This window comes from Lacerta agilis, chromosome 2 (genome assembly GCF_009819535.1).
Source record: "Lacerta agilis isolate rLacAgi1 chromosome 2, rLacAgi1.pri, whole genome shotgun sequence".
Taxonomy (NCBI): domain Eukaryota; kingdom Metazoa; phylum Chordata; class Lepidosauria; order Squamata; family Lacertidae; genus Lacerta; species Lacerta agilis.
In genome coordinates, this window is record NC_046313.1 from 3,018,463 (window position 1) to 3,037,603 (window position 19,141).

The following is a 19,141-nucleotide window of genomic DNA, read 5'->3' on the forward strand; positions in this document are numbered from 1 at the left end:
TGAAAAAAGCCTAGTCTTATACACAGAAAAATACAATATCTCCTCTTCAATGTGCAAATTGAGCACCCCACCCCGAAAAACAAGACAGAAATATTATTGTTTTATTCATGAAAATTAATGGTGTGAACACACCAATATTGACCAGCTTTGCTAAACACACACAGCTACGTTAATGATTTATGGCACATGACTGATAGCTAGGGAAGGACTGGAGAGCAACCAATCTGTTCCAGTTTATTAATGATTCTCTACAAAATAAAACAGCTAGGCAAATTTAACTCAACTGCAAGTAACCACACACCTGAATATTTACCCGCCTGTGTAACTTGAGGAAAATATTGTCAGCCTCAGAAGGCTTTCTAACCGAAGTCTACACATGCAGCAGAATCAGGTGGTAAGAATCCTGAAGGGGTAAAGTGAACTGGACCAAAGCCATAGCTGGGGGGGGGGCCTAGCCGGTTTTTTTGCCCCGAGTGAAGCCTAGCCTGTGTGTGTACAAAAATGCATGCGGGGGTGCCAAACTGGGTCTTTGACGTGGGTGAAATACCATATTTACTCGAATGTAATGTGCACCTTTTTCGGCCAAATATGTCATGAAAATTAGGGTGCATATTAGATTCGATGGCACATTGTTGTTGTTGTTGTTCAGTCGTTCAGTCGTGTCCGACTCTTCGTGACCCCATGGACCAGAGTACGCCAGGCACGCCTATCCTTCACTGCCTCTCGCAGTTTGGCCAAACTCATGTTAGTAGCTTCAAGAACACTGTCCAACCATCTCATCCTCTGTCGTCCCCTTCTCCTTGTGCCCTCCATCTTTCCCAACATCAGGGTCTTTTCTAGGGATTCTTCTCTTCTCATGAGGTGGCCAAAGTACTGGAGCCTCAACTTCAGGATCTGTCCTTCTAGTGAGTACTCAGGGCTGATTTCTTTGAGAATGGATAGGTTTGATCTTCTTGCAGTCCACGGGACTCTCAAGAGTCTCCTCCAGCACCATAATTCAAAAGCATCAATTCTACGGCGATCAGCCTTCGATGGCACATTAGATTCGTGTAAATACAGTAAAGCCTAGTTTCGCCCCTGGACTGGACTATTTCAAACTACAGGAAGGGGCACCCATTTTGGATGATCCTTCACATAAAAACAACCCACTGTAAGATTGCACATCAGGGACAAAAACACGAGCCTTGTTCACCATGGAGGGGAACACTAAAAAAAATGTCATCCCACAGATGCAGTCCATTCCAGCACCACATAATCTGAGAATATTACAATACTGGGGCAGCATATAGGCTAACTTTTAAAATTATAGAATGACAACAACAACATTAGTAATAGCAACAACTCTACTACCTCATCTGACTAGGCCTAATTCTGGATGGCAGGTTATAGTACTAAAGTAACTGAAGAAGTAAAACAGGAAAGAAAGCAGACTTACCTCCCTATCACCATGCCTGAGAAGCGTCTGCCATGACCTGCAAGGTTTGCCAACATGGTCTGCTCCAGATATTCAGGACTGCAACTCCCATCATCCTCAGCCAGCATGGCCAACGGTCAGAAAATATGGGAGCTGTAGTCCAAAATATCTGGAGGGAACTATGTTGGTGAAATGTTTTGCACCTGCAATGATTCAGTTGAAAATATAGTTATGAAGCAAACCAGCCCTTCCTTTTCCCTTGAAAATGTAATTACAATACCTGCCATGGCAAAGTGAAACACTAAATGATCAAAAAGCAAAGCCAAACTCCATTGGCTGCTGAATTTTTGAGACTTCCAGAGCTATCTATCAAATGGGTTTAAAACAAACATTTGATGGTAAAACTTCAATGGTGCCATAAAATCCCCAGGCAGCTGATTTGGGAATTCATTAATGAGATCAGTAAATTCTTAGAGGGGGATAGGAATTTTTGGAAATTTTCTGCCACAGGCTCAAAAATGACATGGTTGCCCTTGGTATTATGGCCGTCCATCTCAACTTGGGGAACGGGGGAATGAGGAGAGGCAACATTTGCTGTTTCACCTTGTTAGGAGACCCCTTACCCCTCGGAGTTACAATTCTTAGTTTAACAGTCTGTCCCTCTTCTCAGTGAACTCTGGGAATTGTAGCTCTGTGAGGGGAATAGAATTCTCAGCACCCTTAACAAACTACACTTTCCAGAATTCTTTGGGGAAAGCCATGACTGTATAAGGTTGTGTGATACTGCTTTAAATATGTAGTCCAGATGGGACCTCAGGCAGCAAAATTGTGTAGGCCAGCTGTGCCTATCTGGGTAAACTAACAGAATTTTTCAGTATTCACACAAAGGTCATGCAGTACAAGTGACTCACATCTAAAGTCCTGGAATTTACAATCCGATGCATGTTACATAATATGTGGTGGGGTTAAGATTTAAAATCTCTGCCGACACACCCACGGAAAGCTGCTACAACTTCCTGCCAAAGTTTCCTACTTGGGGAGGAAAAAAGTTTATACCACCTGCAACCTTTTATGCTATCAGCAATATAAGGTGTCTTTCTATCCCCTTCTTTGTTCAAAGGAAACGGAAGCTCTATGAAATCGCCTTCTGCTTACCATATTTTTCGCTAAATAAGACGCACTTTTTTTTCCTCCTAAAAAGTAAGGGGCGTCTTATGGAGCGAATGGTGGTCCCTGGAGCTAAATTTCTCAGGGGCCAAAAGAGAATTTCTCAGGGGCCTGGAGCTGAATTTCTCAGGGGCCAAAAGAGGATCATGCTTTTTATTTTACAAAGAGAAAAGGGGGTGTTGAAAGGACCCACTCAGCAGCTGATCAGCAAGAGATCGGGAGAGAGATAAGAGCCCCGGCTCTCTTTCAGCCCCGCCCTCCATTGTTGAATGTGCTGCAGAGGGAGGTTGTTTGTTTCCCCAGCGACATGTGACTGGCTGATTAGATTATCTGTCTGGAAACTGTAGGAAAGGCTCCCTTTCCTTTAGAAGCTGCAGAAATGTGAGTTGAACCCCATAAAAATGGGGCTTTTCCTCTTTGCTTTTCCCCCTTTGCAAAAGGAGCTTTGCTTTTCCCCCTTTGCAAAAAAGCTGCAAAATCTTTAGCTGATCCTCAAAAAAACAGAGCTTTTAGAAGAGGAAAACCAGAAATTTCCCCCCCTGTTTCCTCCTCTAAAAACAAGGTGCGCCCTATGGTGCGAAAAATACGGTAATTGCTTTCTACTCTCACTAATGCGGATGCCTCGTCTTTCTACCTCAGGGATGGAAAAACCTTTTCAGTCCAGGGGCTACAATTCCTTGTGAGGAAACTTCCAGGAAGCCCACATGCCAGTGGAAGGCATGGTCAGTAGCAAAAGGGGCGCAGCGGCAGGTGTGTGACTCTTACCTATGTACAGGAGGGTACAGCTCAGCCATACAAAAGGCAACGTTTTCCACACACATCTCTCTGTCCCCCATCCAGCTAAGCAAGAAGTGTTACCAGAGCTCAAGAAAATGTTCCAGCCAGGCAAAAGCTCTCAAGAAAGGAACAGAGCAGGGATCCCTGCCCAGGATCTGTAAATTCATCCCATTTTGCTTCAGGTAAACAGATTTTGCAGGTTTTGTTATTGTTTAAAAAGCCCACAGAAGCCTGTATGTTCAAAAGCAAAAGTGGGATATACGAAATATCTGTTCAGTGAACACACAAAGCTAGAGAAGGACTGTGCTGGATAGCCAAACCCTCAGCATCAATGTGAAGGTAAAGGTAAAGGACACCTGGACGATTAAGTCCAATCAAAGGCAACTATGGGGTTGCGTCGCTCATCTCGCTTTCAGGCCCAGGGAGCCGTCATTTGTCGCCATTTGTCCACAGATAGCTTTCCAGGTTATGTGACCAGCATGACTTAACCACTTCTGGTGCATGGAACACCGTGACGGAAACCAGAGCGCACGGAAACACCATTTACCTTCCCACCACAACGGTACCTATTTATCTACTCGCGCTGGTGTGCTTTTGAACTGTTAGGTTGGCAGAAGCTGGGACAGAGCAACAGGAGCTCACCTGGCTACAACCCCTTGGTGCTGTGTAGTGGCATTTACGTCGAAGGGGGCCAAACCATGTAGAAATACACACACTGGACTCCCTCTAAACAAGCAGGAACCCAGATTGGCTGTCAGGGGGTGTGGCTAGCAGGGATATTCCAACCTTCTCTTCCCCTGTTCACTGAATGGGGGTGGGGGAGTAGTCCATCTGTAATGTCATTCTCTCAAACCACTTTCAGCTCTCTGAAAAACCATTGTCCATCTCCAGCCTCAACACTATGAACTGACACATAAATATCAACTGACTTTGACCCAAGAACAGCAGCACCCGCTTCCTCTCTCTTCCTCTCCAGTAGATTTTAGAACACCCTCCTGCTGCTATCAGATGCCACATTCTCCACATTGTCTAGTCACAAATCCCAACATGTTTTGATTTTGCATTTCCTTTGACCATAATTGCTAATCGTAACTGATTTTCAATTTCAACCTAGAAATGCTAGGCTTGGCTCCTATCAGTAGCACCCAGTGATGCAGGCAGCATGGGTGGGGCACCGTTGCTCCCATGTCTCCCAACACTGTGAGCTGCTGGCATTTACCAAGTGGAGGTGGGGCGGGAAGGGACATGTTTGACCTGGTGTGGTGTGTAGCAGCAGAAACAGTAGATTGGCCCTGCCATCACAGGCCAAGATCCCTGCCTCTCGCCCCTTCCAGTAAGAGCCAGCGAACGCTGTGTTGGGCAGCTGGGAGAGCAGAGGTGCCCCCCACCGGGACCACTTCACAGGCAACTACAACTGTCTCCTGTGTGTACAGCCATGCAATAAATCAACCACGAAACAGGTGAATCATATCCACACCACGCCATGATCCTCCTGTTTCATGGTAGCTTTATTGCAGTGCTGTTATACACAGAAGCTAAGCCCAGGATCGAAACAAAATAGGAAATTCTTTCCAGTAGCACCTTAGAGACCAACTGAGTTTGTTCTTGGTATGAGCTTTCGTGTGCATGCACACTTCTTCAGATACACTGAAGAATCTGAAGTATCTGAAGAAGTGTGCATGCACACGAAAGCTCATACCAAGAACAAACTCAGTTGGTCTCTAAGGTGCTACTGGAAAGAATTTCCTATTTTGTTTCGACTATGGCAGACCAACAAGGCTACCCACCTGTAACTAAGCCCAGGATGTTTGGTATTTTTTAAAATTGTTGAATTGACTACAGTCAAACCTCGGTTCCCGAATGCCTCCGTTTTGAAACGTTTCAGCTCCCAAACACCAAAAACCCGGAAGTAAATGCTCCGGTTTTTGAACGTTTATCGGAAGCTGAACGTCCGAGGCAGCTTCCGCTTGAGTGCAGGAAGCTCTTGCAACCAATCAGAAGCCGCACCTCAGTTGTCAAACATTTCGGAAGCCGAACGGGCTTTCACAACAGATTAAACAATTCATGTTAAATAGGCCCCACTTCATCTGAAAAACATCTGTCTGAATTCTACGTTCCCTCAGTTCAGTTTAATAAATCTTTTTCTCCAGGATTGCGACATCCCAAGCAACTTTTAAACAACTGGTACCCTACATTCCTTCCAACATCGACTTTTTCTTTCTTTACAGAAACTAAAACACATTCTGCCAAATAACATTATAACATTCTTCCTGCTTAACTATTTCTTAGGCATTTCCTTAAACTAACATTAAAAGGGAAAAGGAAGGCTTCAAATACGTTATTGTGTGAAAGTAAGAAAATGAATTAAGGAATTGTCCATTTTCTTTATACTGACTCATCAGATTAAAACTTCAATTAAAGGCAAAAAAAAATTAAATCACTTTATAGTTTAGTAGTCAGGAAATTATATTGTATTGCAGGATTTTGGCAATGATAACCCAAGACCAGGAAAGGAAGGAAATCAAGGCAGATTATGTAAGACCAACTCTCCCCCCCCCCTCTCTCCTTGTTCCTTGGATGTACGCAGCTGACAGAATTCCTAACACTGGGCCTGCCCTGTCTGGCACAGCGGGTCCTAGGAAGGAGGGAGCCAGCAAGACAGAGAATGAGGCAAAGACTTCTCTGGACCCTTCTCTTGTGGTTGAAGAAAGTTGAGGACCTGGGTGGGAGTAGGAGGCCAAAGGAGGTGCCTGATCCTGGTGCAGCTGCAGACACTGCCCTGGGCATTTCCAGTGAGCAGGGGAGGGGAGGGGAGGGAGGGTCTGTGCACACCAAGGCAAGAGACTCATGCCAGACCTTTTGCCTCCTCTCTCCTTTCGGCATTTGGGGACGGGAGGAATGTTGAAACCAGTAATTCTGCTGCACTCCTAACTTGCCACCTGCAGGGGCGTTGTAGGGTGGGGGCGGTGGGGGCGGGCCGCCCCTCGTGCCGCCCCTAGCGGGTGTGTGCGGTGCTGCTGCTCCCAGGGTGACGGAGGGAGCGGCGGCGCGTGGGGTGACAAGCGGCGGCCCCTCCCACCACTCCCATGCGCCGCCGCTCCCTCCGTCACCCCGGGAGCAGCAGCGCTGCACAGACGGGGTGCTCGCTTGGCCGAGCGAGCACCCCGTTCCTGCAGCGCTACTCCTCCCGGGGTGACCGGTGGTGCGTGGGGAGTGGTGGGAGGGGCCGCCGCATGTGACCCCCACGCACCGTCACTGTGTGCGGTGCTGCTGCTCCCGGGGCGACGGAACGAACGGCGGCACGTGGGGTGACAAGCGGCGGCCCCTCCCACCACTCCCACGCGCCGCCGCTCCGCTCCCTGCCCGCTGGGCTCAGTGAGCGGTGCCCGGGGCGAAAGGACAGGGGCAGGCCAGCGAGGGGAATGACACCCCCCGCTGGCCGAACCCCTCTCCTTTCCCCGGGACGGCTCCGCTCACGGAGCGCAGTGGGAGAGGGGCGGGCCAACTGGCCCGCGCGGAGGCGTTGTTCTGTGCGCATGCGTCATGACGTCATGCGCATGGAGCGACGCCCCGCCCCCATGGGTGCCGCTGGGCTTGCCGCCCCCAGCAGCCCAGTGGCTAGCGACGCCCCTGGCCACCTGGGCCATGTGCCTCTTTTAACTCCCCCTGCCAAATCCAGTGCTGCAACAGCGCTTTCCCCACTTGCAATTCCCAGAAACTGGCATTCAGAGATATACTGCGTCCAACCATGGAAACAGAAGGTAGCCACCATGGCTAGTAGCTGTGGGATTTATTCTCCTAAAAATCCAAGCTTCTTTGAAAGAAGTAAACCACAATCCTGGCAGATTCTAACATCACACTGAGTAGCCCCTTTCTGTTCTGCCTCCTCACACAAAGAGGGGAGTGATGTGGAAGTGATCAATACCTGTATAATTTTTGTAAGTCAGATCTTGGCTTACCATACATGCATGCCAACATGGTCGATGTGTTTCCTTACACAGCAGTATGCAAATAAGCATTTCCTCGGTCTTTTCCTGGACTTCCTTATGATTTTGGCAAACACAACATGCTGTATCTTACCATTTGCACAATACACCACACGACTTGACCCGGATCTTGCTCATCTTCTGAGCAACCACCACCCACTGTCCCCAAAGCTGCAGGCTGTACCCATTTTGCTGGTTAGGCAATCCTCAGCAAGGAAACCAAGTGAATAACGTATTTAAAACACTTCCCCTTTATTACAGTCTCCACTGCCCCTTAGACCTTAGTATAGTTTGACAGGAAGCCTCGTTGGGCAAGATTATGATCATGATTTCTGATTTCTATACCACCCTTCAACCAGATCCCCATGGTGCTTCACTACAAGGACATTATTGTTGTTGTTGTTGTTGTTGTTGTTGTTGTTGTTGTTATTTTATTTGTACCCTGCCCATCTGGCTGGGTCCCCCCAGCCACTCTGGGAGGCTTCCAACAAATATTAAATACATTAAAATGTCACAGATTAAAAACTTCCCTAAACAGAGCTGCCTTCAGGTATTTTCTGAAAGTCAAGTAGTTGCTTATCTCTTTGACCTCTGCTGGGAGGGCGTTCCACAGGGCGGGCGCCACTACCGAGAAGGCCCTCTGCCTGGTTTCCTGCATTACTATTATAATGAAAGTACAAACGCCATAATTTACCAAAAGTCTCAAAATCATAAGCTGTATAAAAACAGTCGGATTAAAACTGTATCTGAAAAGCTTGAGAAGGTACAACAAAGCCTTTGCTTGGCCCCAAAAAGGACATTAAAGTCGGTACAGGCAGACCTCTCTAGAGAGAAAGGTGTTAAGATCTATCCTAAGTACATGGGGGAAGGACATAAATAAACTGGCTGTCCTTCAACCACCCTCCACCCCAAGATGTTAAGTAATAATAATACTTAACACATATGCATTATCTTGTCATAATCCCTAACACAGCCTGCCCCAGTTACAGGTGGGTAGCCGTGTTGGTCTGCCATAGTCAAAACAGCCTGCCCCGTAAAGCAGGTCACTATTATATTATTATTCTGGTACTGCATGCGGAGGAGTGGAGCCTGAGATAAAAGCATTGAGACAACAATAAAGATTCATAATCAGATCTCCGGAATCAGGAGTGGGATTTTTTTTTCTTCAGTTGGAGGTTGACATTCCCTTCCCTTCCCAGATGGCCACAGGCCAGTAGTGGGCGGGACAATGGCAAAAGTGGGTGGAGAAACAAATATACATGGTACCTTTGTACAGCTGGCCAGTTTCTACACATATTTGCACCCCTTTCATCCAGACAAGCAAGAGGCTAAATCTGAACTCAAGGACATGTTCCAGTCATGCAAAAATATTTGGGGTGCAAAGCAGGGCCAGTGCAGGAATGTGGCTTGCGGAGAGTTGCAATGGTCAGATAGGAGAGGTCTGCAGGGCTGCATTTGGTTCCTGGGCCGAAGGTTCCCAAACCCTGCTTTAAATATTTATAAAAAGCAGCCACAGTGGGCATGCACACACCCCATAATCTCAGATTCAGGTTAGGGCCCTGATGCTTTGGAAGTGAGGGGGTGGGGATTAACCCTTTCTTGGGTTCTTTCTGCAACTTTACAAAGGCATTTTGCTGGAGATAAACCTGTAATTAGGCAATGACAGATGGGCATGTTATGCTAAAATGTTTCTTGCTAGATTGGATACATGAATTGAGAGCTTTATGCTGCCATTACGCTGCACCAAAATGAACTGTTGTTAGAACTGAGCATTATTGTATTAATTACTAAACTTGACTATTCTAGGAGTTTGGTCAATTATCTGTTCCTGTAATAAACCTTATTGCTATGAAACGTTGTCAGGAGCAACACTACTGTGAATGCATTCACTTCTGTGTGAAGCAGTATGACTGCATTAATGGCAGAAAAGGGATATACCAAGAAATTTGATTTGATCGCCATGTTTTTCCATCTTTTTAGCACCATCCCCACCTGCCCCCCCAAATGCTGTTTGTTTTATTAAAGAAAAATGACAGATACACATGTTTACCTAATGGAGTGAAAGAACAACTGTGGGAGGATGGTCTTAGTCAAGGGTGTCAACTTGGGGGGGGCAGATAAGTCCTGCCCCCACATAATCAATCACATGCACACCATTTGAATGGTAACACCCATCAACTGTCAAATATTTTATTGGGGGGGGGGTCAAAGACCCGTTGACCCCTAGGAGTTTGCTCCTATGGTCCCAGTTCAAACTGCCTCCTCCCCCATAGCTGCTTTTAACTAACTAACAGAAAAAGGAAATGATGGGAGATCTGTGATTAGATCATTTATTTATCTAACAAAATTTATATACAGTACTTGATTGTAGGGAAAAATCTCTAAGTGGCTTATACAAATCTGAAATAAAATATTAAAATTATCTATGAAAACAGTTAAAAGCAAGTATTTAAAAACAATCAAAATATGATTAAAATCAACAGCAACTAAAAAAGAATAAATGAATAATATCAGTTAATAATAGTTTGGACTGATGACCAGATAGTAAGTTTGCAGCAGAGGTGGAGTTCAAACTGCAATCATTCTGCTTTGGTACTTCCCAGTGCAATCCTATCCATGACCCACAAGCTCTTTAGAGTTCAGTGGGATTTGCCTCCAGGTAAGTGGTTAAAGAACCACAGCTATTCTATAATAGTTTTGGATCAGAGTAAGGTTCACCTGGTCCAGCATTTTGTTTTCAAAAACAGCAGAAATGGTCTTCCGATAACCCATAAGAGGAGAATAAAAATTAAGACTGCCGAACTGTTAAAAGACATGCTGTCCCCAGTTGACTTGTTTTCAAAACAACCATCAGAAAAGCCTATTCCTGACATACTTTCTGAGGATCACTTACTGCAAATTATTTAAGCCCCTCAAAACACTCACACCCTTGACTTGCAAGCAAGGGTATCAGATAGGAACACAGGATGTTGCCCTACATAGCTCAGCACTGTCTGCACTGACTGACAGCAGCTCTCCAGGGTTTCAGACAGGGGACATTCCCAGCCTTACCTGGAGATGTCTTGAGAACAAGAACATGGAACAGGTCACTGGCTCATCTAGGCCAGAATCCTGTTCTCGAGTGGCTAACCCATGGAAGGCCAGGAACAGGACCACTGAGCATGTTGGGGATTGAACCAGGGACTTTCAGCATACAAAGCAGATGCTCTACCACCGAGTCCTTTCCCTATACGAAGTACCCCTCTCTAGGTGGGCTCTCCCTCTCCGGGGGTATTCAAGCAGAGGTTGGAATGTCATCTGTTGGACATGCTTTCCTGCATGGACAACCTAAAAGGCTCCTTCAGCTTCAACTCTATGATCCCTGGTTCCTAACCAGGAGGCGTCACACCCACACAAATTGGGTCCTGTATTCATCGGGTTGAATTCTGTGCTCAGCTTAACACTGTGATACCAGTATCTCTTGTGCTGACTTTCCTTCTGCAAAAACCAATCAAAACTGCACTCAGGGGGAGAAATGAGATAGATTTTGTAGATATACCCCATTTAGGTAGTCCCTGATTCATGAATGCATCTGATGAATTACACTTTGCATTTTTTAAATTCCTGCTTTTAACAGTCTTTTATGGGCAATTCTAAAGTTTTGTTTTATTTTGTGTAAACCTCTGAGAGGTTTTGTACGTTACAAACCAATCGTATATAATTCTTGTAAAAGGAAAGAAAATGGAACAGTCTCTTGGCCACAGAGATACCGTATTTTAAGTCTGTGCACTGTGAGGCAACACACGCCCTCTGAGTGTGTGTGTGTGTGTGTGTGTGTGTGTGGCTTCTCAGTGCAACATCCTGCTAACAAGTTTTCTGGAATTCCCCAACATAAATTTGCACACATGCTGCAAGCACATGCACCAGGACACACTTTCAAAGCACGTTTGTGAGCTGGGATTTGAATCTATTAGCAGTGACCTTTGTAGGAATAACTTTTTATTGGGTTTTATAAACAAAGATCATAGGAATAATAAATGATACAAATAAATTAATAGGCCAGGTCTTCTCATGTGATTTGTAAATCACAAAAATAGCATAATAAATGTGCAGCAATATCTACAACAACATATGGTTCATCATTAGCAGTCAATGTATAAGTTCTTGGTTTCAGAAATGGTTTAAACAAAAACAATTGGGGAACAGGATAGAACAGTTAACAGATAACATTCAACATCACTTAGCTAAATGCCTAATCAGGAGCTCTTGTGATTGTGCTTAGATTAAGTGTGAGTAACGTCGTTTTTCTTTTACTTTACCAATGAAATACTGTAATATAAAGTGTTGGCATATTGATAAACGGGAGGGGCAGCGTTCAAAGGGAAGAAAATATTTTCTGCTTGAATTTAAATGTGGACCAAGCAGATTGAACCAAATGCTGGTGGGGATGGGCTGCTCGTTTTCTGGAATACTGGCAATATGTTACGAAATTAAACAACACCGGAGTAAAGACACCCTTCTTGATCTGTCCACGTGTCAACTGTAGTTTATTTGTTAATAGCAGCGGCCCTTTTTAAAAAAAGGCAGGGCGGCGAATTACAAATTCAATCTGGAACGAGACCCAAGCGAGCTTGTCAGTGGTAGCTCCCAAACTTATTTACTTGGGAGTAAGACCCGCTGAACCCCGCGAGCTCGTTTCTTAAGGTGCCCTTTTCCTCGGGGACCTTTTGACGCGGATGGGCTCCCCTCTCCTTTCCCCGTGGCGCCGAAGGTTCCCTGCGTCAGCACAGCCTCTTTTCCTCCCGCCCGCTAGGAAGCCACCTGGGCGCACCTGCGCGCGTTTCCCCGGCCCATAGTCGGGATGTGCCATTGCCTCGCTCGCGCCGCCGCCCCTGACCCAGCAGCGCCAACCCGCCCACCCCAACCCCAACCCCAACCCCAACCCCCTGCGCCTCCAAGTCTTGTCAACCTGTTTGAAGCCGGGGTCCCTTCGCTCGCTTGCTCGCTGCGCTCCTCGCCCGCTTCCAAAGATTCGCCTCCCCTCGAGTTTGTTTTTTTAATCCACCTGCTTTTAATCCCAACTTTCGATCTTCGAAGGGAGGCAACGCCGCCGATCCCAGAAGCTGCTGTGGGTGGATTTCCTACTTCGGACGCAGCGCTTTGGGGCGGGGCGCGATCTGGCGGGCGTCAGAGCCGAGCCCGGAATCACAAGCGAAAGTAGAGCGAGAGAGAAGCACCCCAGTGATCCAGGAAGAAAGGAAGGGTCAGGGACAGACTGGGGGCGTCAGGCGGGGCTCTGACGCCATGGGCCCTTCCTCTCCGCGCGCCCGTGGCCAGCTTTCCTAGTAAATTTCAGGAAGCCCGGGAGACGAGCGCTTCCCAAATCCATTTGGCACGCGCGCCGGAAGAAACCGTGCGCCCTGGTGTAGGTCAGAATTTTATTGTGCGTGTGGCTTTTGCATATTTCTGCTGCACTACTTAAAGTCGCCTCCAGACCCTCGTGGCAAAAGATGATGGCTAAACTTAGGAATTACTGTTAACAGATGGAAAATATTTCTGTTATACGATGACTTGTCCTTTATGCGCAGATCCAAAAGTGGCACTTTCTAAATTCCCTGTTTGTACATGAAAGCAGTTTCTCCCTGATGGAAAGGCTGTTGAGTAACAACAATGCCTTCATGACACCTAAAGGGGGCCTTTTTGCTCTGGATAGGTTTGGAAGAAGGAACTGGATAAAATGGCCGCACATTGTAAGGGGGATTTGGAGGTCTAAACTGAAATTCTGTAGCCCTGATGGTATCCCTGTTATCAGTTATCTCACAGTATATGGTCACTGTTTGTATTTGCAGCTGTTTAAGTGGCCTTCTTAACCCACAGAGCCTAGGGCTTGCTGATCAGAAGGTTGGCGGTTCGAATCCCTGCAATGGGGTGAGCTCCCATTGCTCGGTCCCAGCTCCTGCCCACCTAGCAGTTCGAAAGCACGTCAAAAGTGCAAGTAGATAAATAGGTACTGCTCCAGCGGGAAGGTAAATGGCGTTTCCGTGCGCTGCTCTGGTTTGCCAGAAGCAGCTTTGTCATGCTGGCCACATGACCCAGAAGCTGTATGCCGGCTCCCTCGGCCAGTAACGTGAGATGAGGGCCGCAACCCCAGAGCCGTCACGACTGGACCTAATGGTCAGGGGTCTCTTTACCTTTACCTTAAGTTTATTTTAAACTGATTGCATGGATTTGTCATGACCTTTGGCTAGTATAATAAATTTATTGATGATGACAATGCTATTAACATAACAAAGATGGGGTATGTGAGATCTGTGGGGAAGAACCCCTGAGAAGTCTGAGATGGTTTTATACTGGAGGAGGCTCTGTTTTAGGTAATGGGGTCCCAAGACATTTAGGGCTTTGTATGCTAGTACAACATAAGAATATAAAAACATAAGAATAGCCTGCTGGATCCTGAAACCCATAGAATGGAAAAATACAGTTGTGTGTCTTTAGCATACGGATTACACTGTGCTCCAAATATTCCAATGACAACTCCTAGTGGCTTCACATACATGTTCTCTGCTATCTAAAATCTATGTGAAACCATTGGGAGTTGTCATTTGGAGAGTGATAGGCATTTTGTGGGATCCCACAGCCCACAACCTGTGGAACTGAGCAACTATCTCCCCATAGAATTTCCGGTAGTGATCCTGCAGGTATGAGCAAAACTACTGTAATACAGTATCTCTAACTGCCACCTCTTTGAGCTGATACAGGAGGACACTGTGGTCAGTGGTGTCAAAAGCTGCTGAGATAATTGAAAACATCATGGAATAGGTTGATTGAAATTTCTTCCATACCTGGGGTTCAGCTAATAAATAAATAATACAATGGATTTATAAATACTCTCGTCACACACAGGGATGGGGAAAGTGTGGCCCTCCAAATGTAGAGCACATACCCAAAGGATTTAGATACAATTTTCATTTGGTGGAACAAGAATAAGGATAGAGGTCTGGACCTGACCAATGGGTAGTAAGAATGTCACTGAAGGAAGACTCAGGTGGCCGTGGTGATGCAATAAAGAAGAAGGCTGGGAACATCATCATCATCATCATCATCTTATTTACTTACTTACATGCTGCCCACCTGACTGGGTTGCCACAGCCACTCTGGGCAGCTCCCATTTTCCAGCTTTGTGCATCCAATATTCTTGCTGAAACTAGTACATTAAATATTGTTTCAGTCTGTATTTGAATTTATAAATTTAGTGGGAAAATGTTAGTTTATCATTGCTCTTTTTAACACAGGCTGAGTATAAAAGAGATATCAAAATAAAATTGATATCTCTTTGCCACACTCAACATAGTCTGAATATATAAGGGCTAACTCCTCCCAGCTGGCTTTCCTCCTCTGGTCATTGCTGTGGATACAAGACCTGATTGTCTCCAGGTGCTGCAGTTGTCTGCAAGGGATTCCCAAACGGCGTTCATGTTGTCAGCTTTCATGTCATGTTTGCAGACACCTTTGATACACAAAGTTGATCTGCCAACAGGCCTGGTGCCTGAAACCAGCTCCATGTAGAGTACAGTGGTACCTTGTTTGGCGACCAGGATCCGTTCCGGAGCCCCGGTTGCTAGCTGAAAAGGACGCAGGGCAAAGTGGCAAACCCGGAAGTATCCCGTTCTGGTACTTCTGGGTTTGCTGCTGACGTTCGCCGGAATGGACGCTAGACGAGGTGGACGTTTGCGGAGGTTATTACTGTACATCCTTGTGAATCCTGCCATTTTCCATTCTGCGGATATGACCAAGCCAGTGTAGACGTCCCTGAGACAGGAGTGTAAACATGCTGGGAATGTGGGCTTGGGACACATCTTTGCTTGGGACTCTGTCCTGCCATGTGATGCCCAAAATCTTCCTGAGGCATTGTTCCTGGCGTGTGTTATTAACACAATTTTAATAGAACACAACAATCCCCTCCTCATCTCATAGAGAAGATGAGGGGAGTCTAAAGTACAATGTAAAAAAAACAAAAGCAAGGTAAAAACATTGATCTGTCAGTTTTTTAATGTTTTATTATGTTTTTATGTATGTTGGAAGCTGCCCAGAGTGGTTGGGGCAACTCAGCAAGATGTGTGGGGTATAAATATGGAATGGGACGTCCCTATTTTCATCAGGGAAATGTTGGAGAGTATGGCACCATCCTGCTCCAAATCACTCGCCCTGCCTGTCAAGATTCTATATATGTGTTTACATGTAACCAGCGAATTAATTAATTAATGCAAAGTGTGGATGATCATGATCCCTGTGTGACGCAACATGGGCTATAAAAGCTTTTCTTCTTGCTCAACAACTGCTGTCTGGGATTGCTGGAGCTGACAAGTAAGTTCATTAAGGACAATTAAGGTCCCTGAGTTCATCGCTTTTTGTTCAATCTGTTTTTTGAACAGTTGCACAGTTGCTGGCAAGCAGTGGAACTCACCCTATAGACACCTCTGTACTCCTCTGCCTCACACCTAGACCCTCAAGATGTGCAATGCAAGGACTGCCCCTTAGGATGCTAACGATCAGGGGTGGGTCTTCTGATAAGACTAGACTACAACTCCCATCTTTACTGGCGACTGACTACACAGGCTGGGGATGATGGGCTATGGTACGAAGCCCCGGTACCTTACCACACCTGTCTGGACAGGAGAGCTGTCAGAATGCCTGTGAATCATTGTTTGTGTATTTGTGGTCAGGGAGAGGTGGAAAATATTGTCCACTGCATTATGTGTTTTCTGTACAATTCTCCTAGGGGTAGATTTCTCAAAGGAATTCCTCAGATAGTTTCCTTTTAAGCAATGAGGAGAAAATTGGTTATTTGTTGATGAATGAGGATAAATACACTGCCTGTAAGGTTTCTAGGTTAAACCTTTGCAGCTCAGCAGATCAGGCAGGATTTATTTGCACAAAATGGTGTGCTGATTTTATTTGGCACTGTTGCACTGGAGTTACTTTCACATAGATAACATACGATTTACAGCAGTTTATCTTTGGGCGTCACAGGAATGCCAGTATTTTGTGGGAGTGATTCAAGTGCACACTGGGAAAATTTGTTTTGAGCCAAACAAACAAAGCTGGAAGAGGGAAGACACAACTCAGACCTCCTACACTTCAGAGCATCACAGAGCTGGAGCAAAGGCAGATTTAGAGAAGCGCAACTGGTTTGGTTGCCCTGGGCGCGGAGCCTCGGAGGCGCCACAGAGGCTCCAAAACTATGAGGTAGACTGGAAGGCAAGAGGCAGAGGGGCACCAAATTTTGGCATCACACTGATGAAATGTGAGATCCCATCATGGTCTGCCACTGGCCATAGAACTCGTCCACAATTCCCCTTGTCCTGTGCCTAGAAAACATAGGTCTGGGTCCATGCAGTTTCACCTGTCATGCTCCTTTCCGGGGGAAACCCGATCTTTGGTGCTAAATGGGAGCAAATGTTACTCTGGGAAAAACCTGAATTGCTGTTTGCTCCGACTGAGTGCTAAAAAGCGATTTTCCCTGGGGAAAGCAGATGACCCCAGAGGCATAAGGCACGCAGGCTCAATGTGCACGATACATATAAAACAGTCTCAAAAATGAGGAGGAGGCTGCAAAGAACCACATCGGAAGCAACGTTTTTTATACACTTCCAGATTACCGGTACACGTGATTTCTATTCACCACCCCATGCTACGCCCCGGCTAATTTTCCTATTCGTTACATGTTTTCCAATATCTTCGTTTATCTGTCTACAAAACAATTCAAGATCAATCACAATTGCCATGCTTAGCCAATTCTCATTTCATGCATCCAATGGCCACCAGAGATTCTAAGAGATTATCCTTTTCAGTGTTCCAGAACGATCATTCACTACATAAAGTACCTAAAAACAGCTAGTTCTGTACTGTAAAATAAGGTTACCAGATTTTTTTCAATGAATCTGTGGACACTTTTCAACTTCAATAGATTTTTTTAATATAAATTTTTTATTTTCAAATATAACAAATTACAGCCAATTTATCATCTATACACAAATTACATAAATCATTGCTCTGCCGAGCTACGACTCCCCTCCCTCTCGTCAGCAGGTTTTCTAGTCCATTCTCATCGCACAGTTTTTACCACTTCCCTATTAAACTATGTCAAAGGTTTATTCCAATCCTACTAGTGTTTTTAAACTTCCTCGGTTCAATCTTAAGTACTCCACAAATTTACTCCAATCTCTTCGAAACCTCGAGTCATCCTGGTTTCTGACCCTGCCGGTCAGTTTTGCAAGTTCAGCATATTCCGCCATCTTCGTCTGCCACTCGTCAATCGTTGGTAATTCCTGTAATTTCCACTTTTGGGCGAGCAATATTCTTGCTGCAGTTGTCACATACATGAACAATCTTTTGTCCTTCTTCGCTATTTCTTCTCCCATCATACCCAACAAAAAGGCCTCAGGCTTTTTTGGGAAAGTATATTTAAACATCTTCTTGAGTTCGTTGTAAATTAATTCCCAAAACGCCTTGACCATATTGCAAGTCCACCACATGTGATAAAAGTCGCCTTCTTCATGTCTACATTTCCAACACAGTTTATCATGCATTCTATACATTTTTGACAATTTCACTGGGGTCAAATACCATCTATACATCATCTTATATACATTTTCTTTCAAAGTTACACATGCAGTATATTTCAAACTCTCATTCCATAATTTTGTCCATGCATCATACTCAATATTGTGCCCAAAGTCCATTGCCCACAACTTCAATAGATTTTGTATGGGGACTGATTTGTAAATTCGGGGACTGTCTCCGGGAAACGGAGATGCCTGGTAACCTTACTGTAAAAGGTGGGCAGACACAGGCCTTTTTGGTTTAGCTAGGTCATAGGCTCTAAAGAAAATAGAAAATATACTGTTTTGTGACATTATTATTATTATTATTATTCCCATCAGTTAGAGTGTGAGTTGCAGATAGAATTCACTGCACTCCCATGGCTGTAGAAGTGGAGCTGAGAATTGTGTTGTATCTGGCTATCCTTCCTATTACAGTTCTTAGATGACAAGTGTTAGCAGTCACCAACTATTGTTTTTTACCCACTTTCATTCTTTTGACGTTTTCTGCATCTGTGGATCAAATGTATATTTTTCTGTGCTGATTTTAGTTTTGTGTTAACACTATTCACGTGGCATGTGTCCTGCTTGGAAGTCACTAACATTGCCTAGGCGAGGTTTCCGGTTTCCAGTAATCCTCTCCCTTCAGCACAGTTTCCAGGAAACCCCTCATGTTAAATGAAAGAAGAGCTCTCAAGGTGATTGCTCAACAGCTCATTGTGGCTTTGTGTGGGGATGTGCAGGAATGGAGGAGGCATGAAGTGTGAGTGGGCAGGGGAGCGAGAAGAGCCCTGCAATGCGAAAACTGCAAACTCACATTCTCACTGCAAAATCTAGAGAAAGAAAAACAAGCCTGCACTGTGCCTATCACTGTCGGTTATCAATAATGTGGGTTTGATGCATATTTTACACCTGATTCTGCTGCAGATACCACCTCTTCATTTAGCTCCATATGCCATTTTTTTCCACATATTTGTTTACCATCCCCATTGAAATTGGAAGTGCAGCTGGTGCAGGCAATAATTTTGCATAAGGTTCATAGTTCATTACATGCAGGGCTGCAAGTCTCAGGCAATGAATTCTGGTCAGGAGAGGGAACGACTCCAAGGGCACATCCACCAATGGCCACTGTCCTGAATTCCTGATTCAGTGTTTTGTTGCTAAGCTTAGGAACACAGGCATCCACACACACCACTGCACGATGAGTGATGGTGTGA

At 45.4% G+C, this 19,141-nt stretch overlaps 1 protein-coding gene across 1 annotated transcript in view; it reads right to left on the reverse strand.

Moving 5' to 3' along the window:
• STAT6 (signal transducer and activator of transcription 6) overlaps positions 1–12,527 on the reverse strand; it is a 61,409-nt gene extending 48,882 nt beyond the window's left edge. The window contains exon 1 of the mRNA XM_033137173.1: positions 12,293–12,527. The gene's annotated coding sequence lies outside the window, so the exon portion shown is untranslated. The remainder of the gene's footprint in view (positions 1–12,292) is intronic.
• Positions 12,528–19,141: the final 6,614 nt, after the last annotated feature.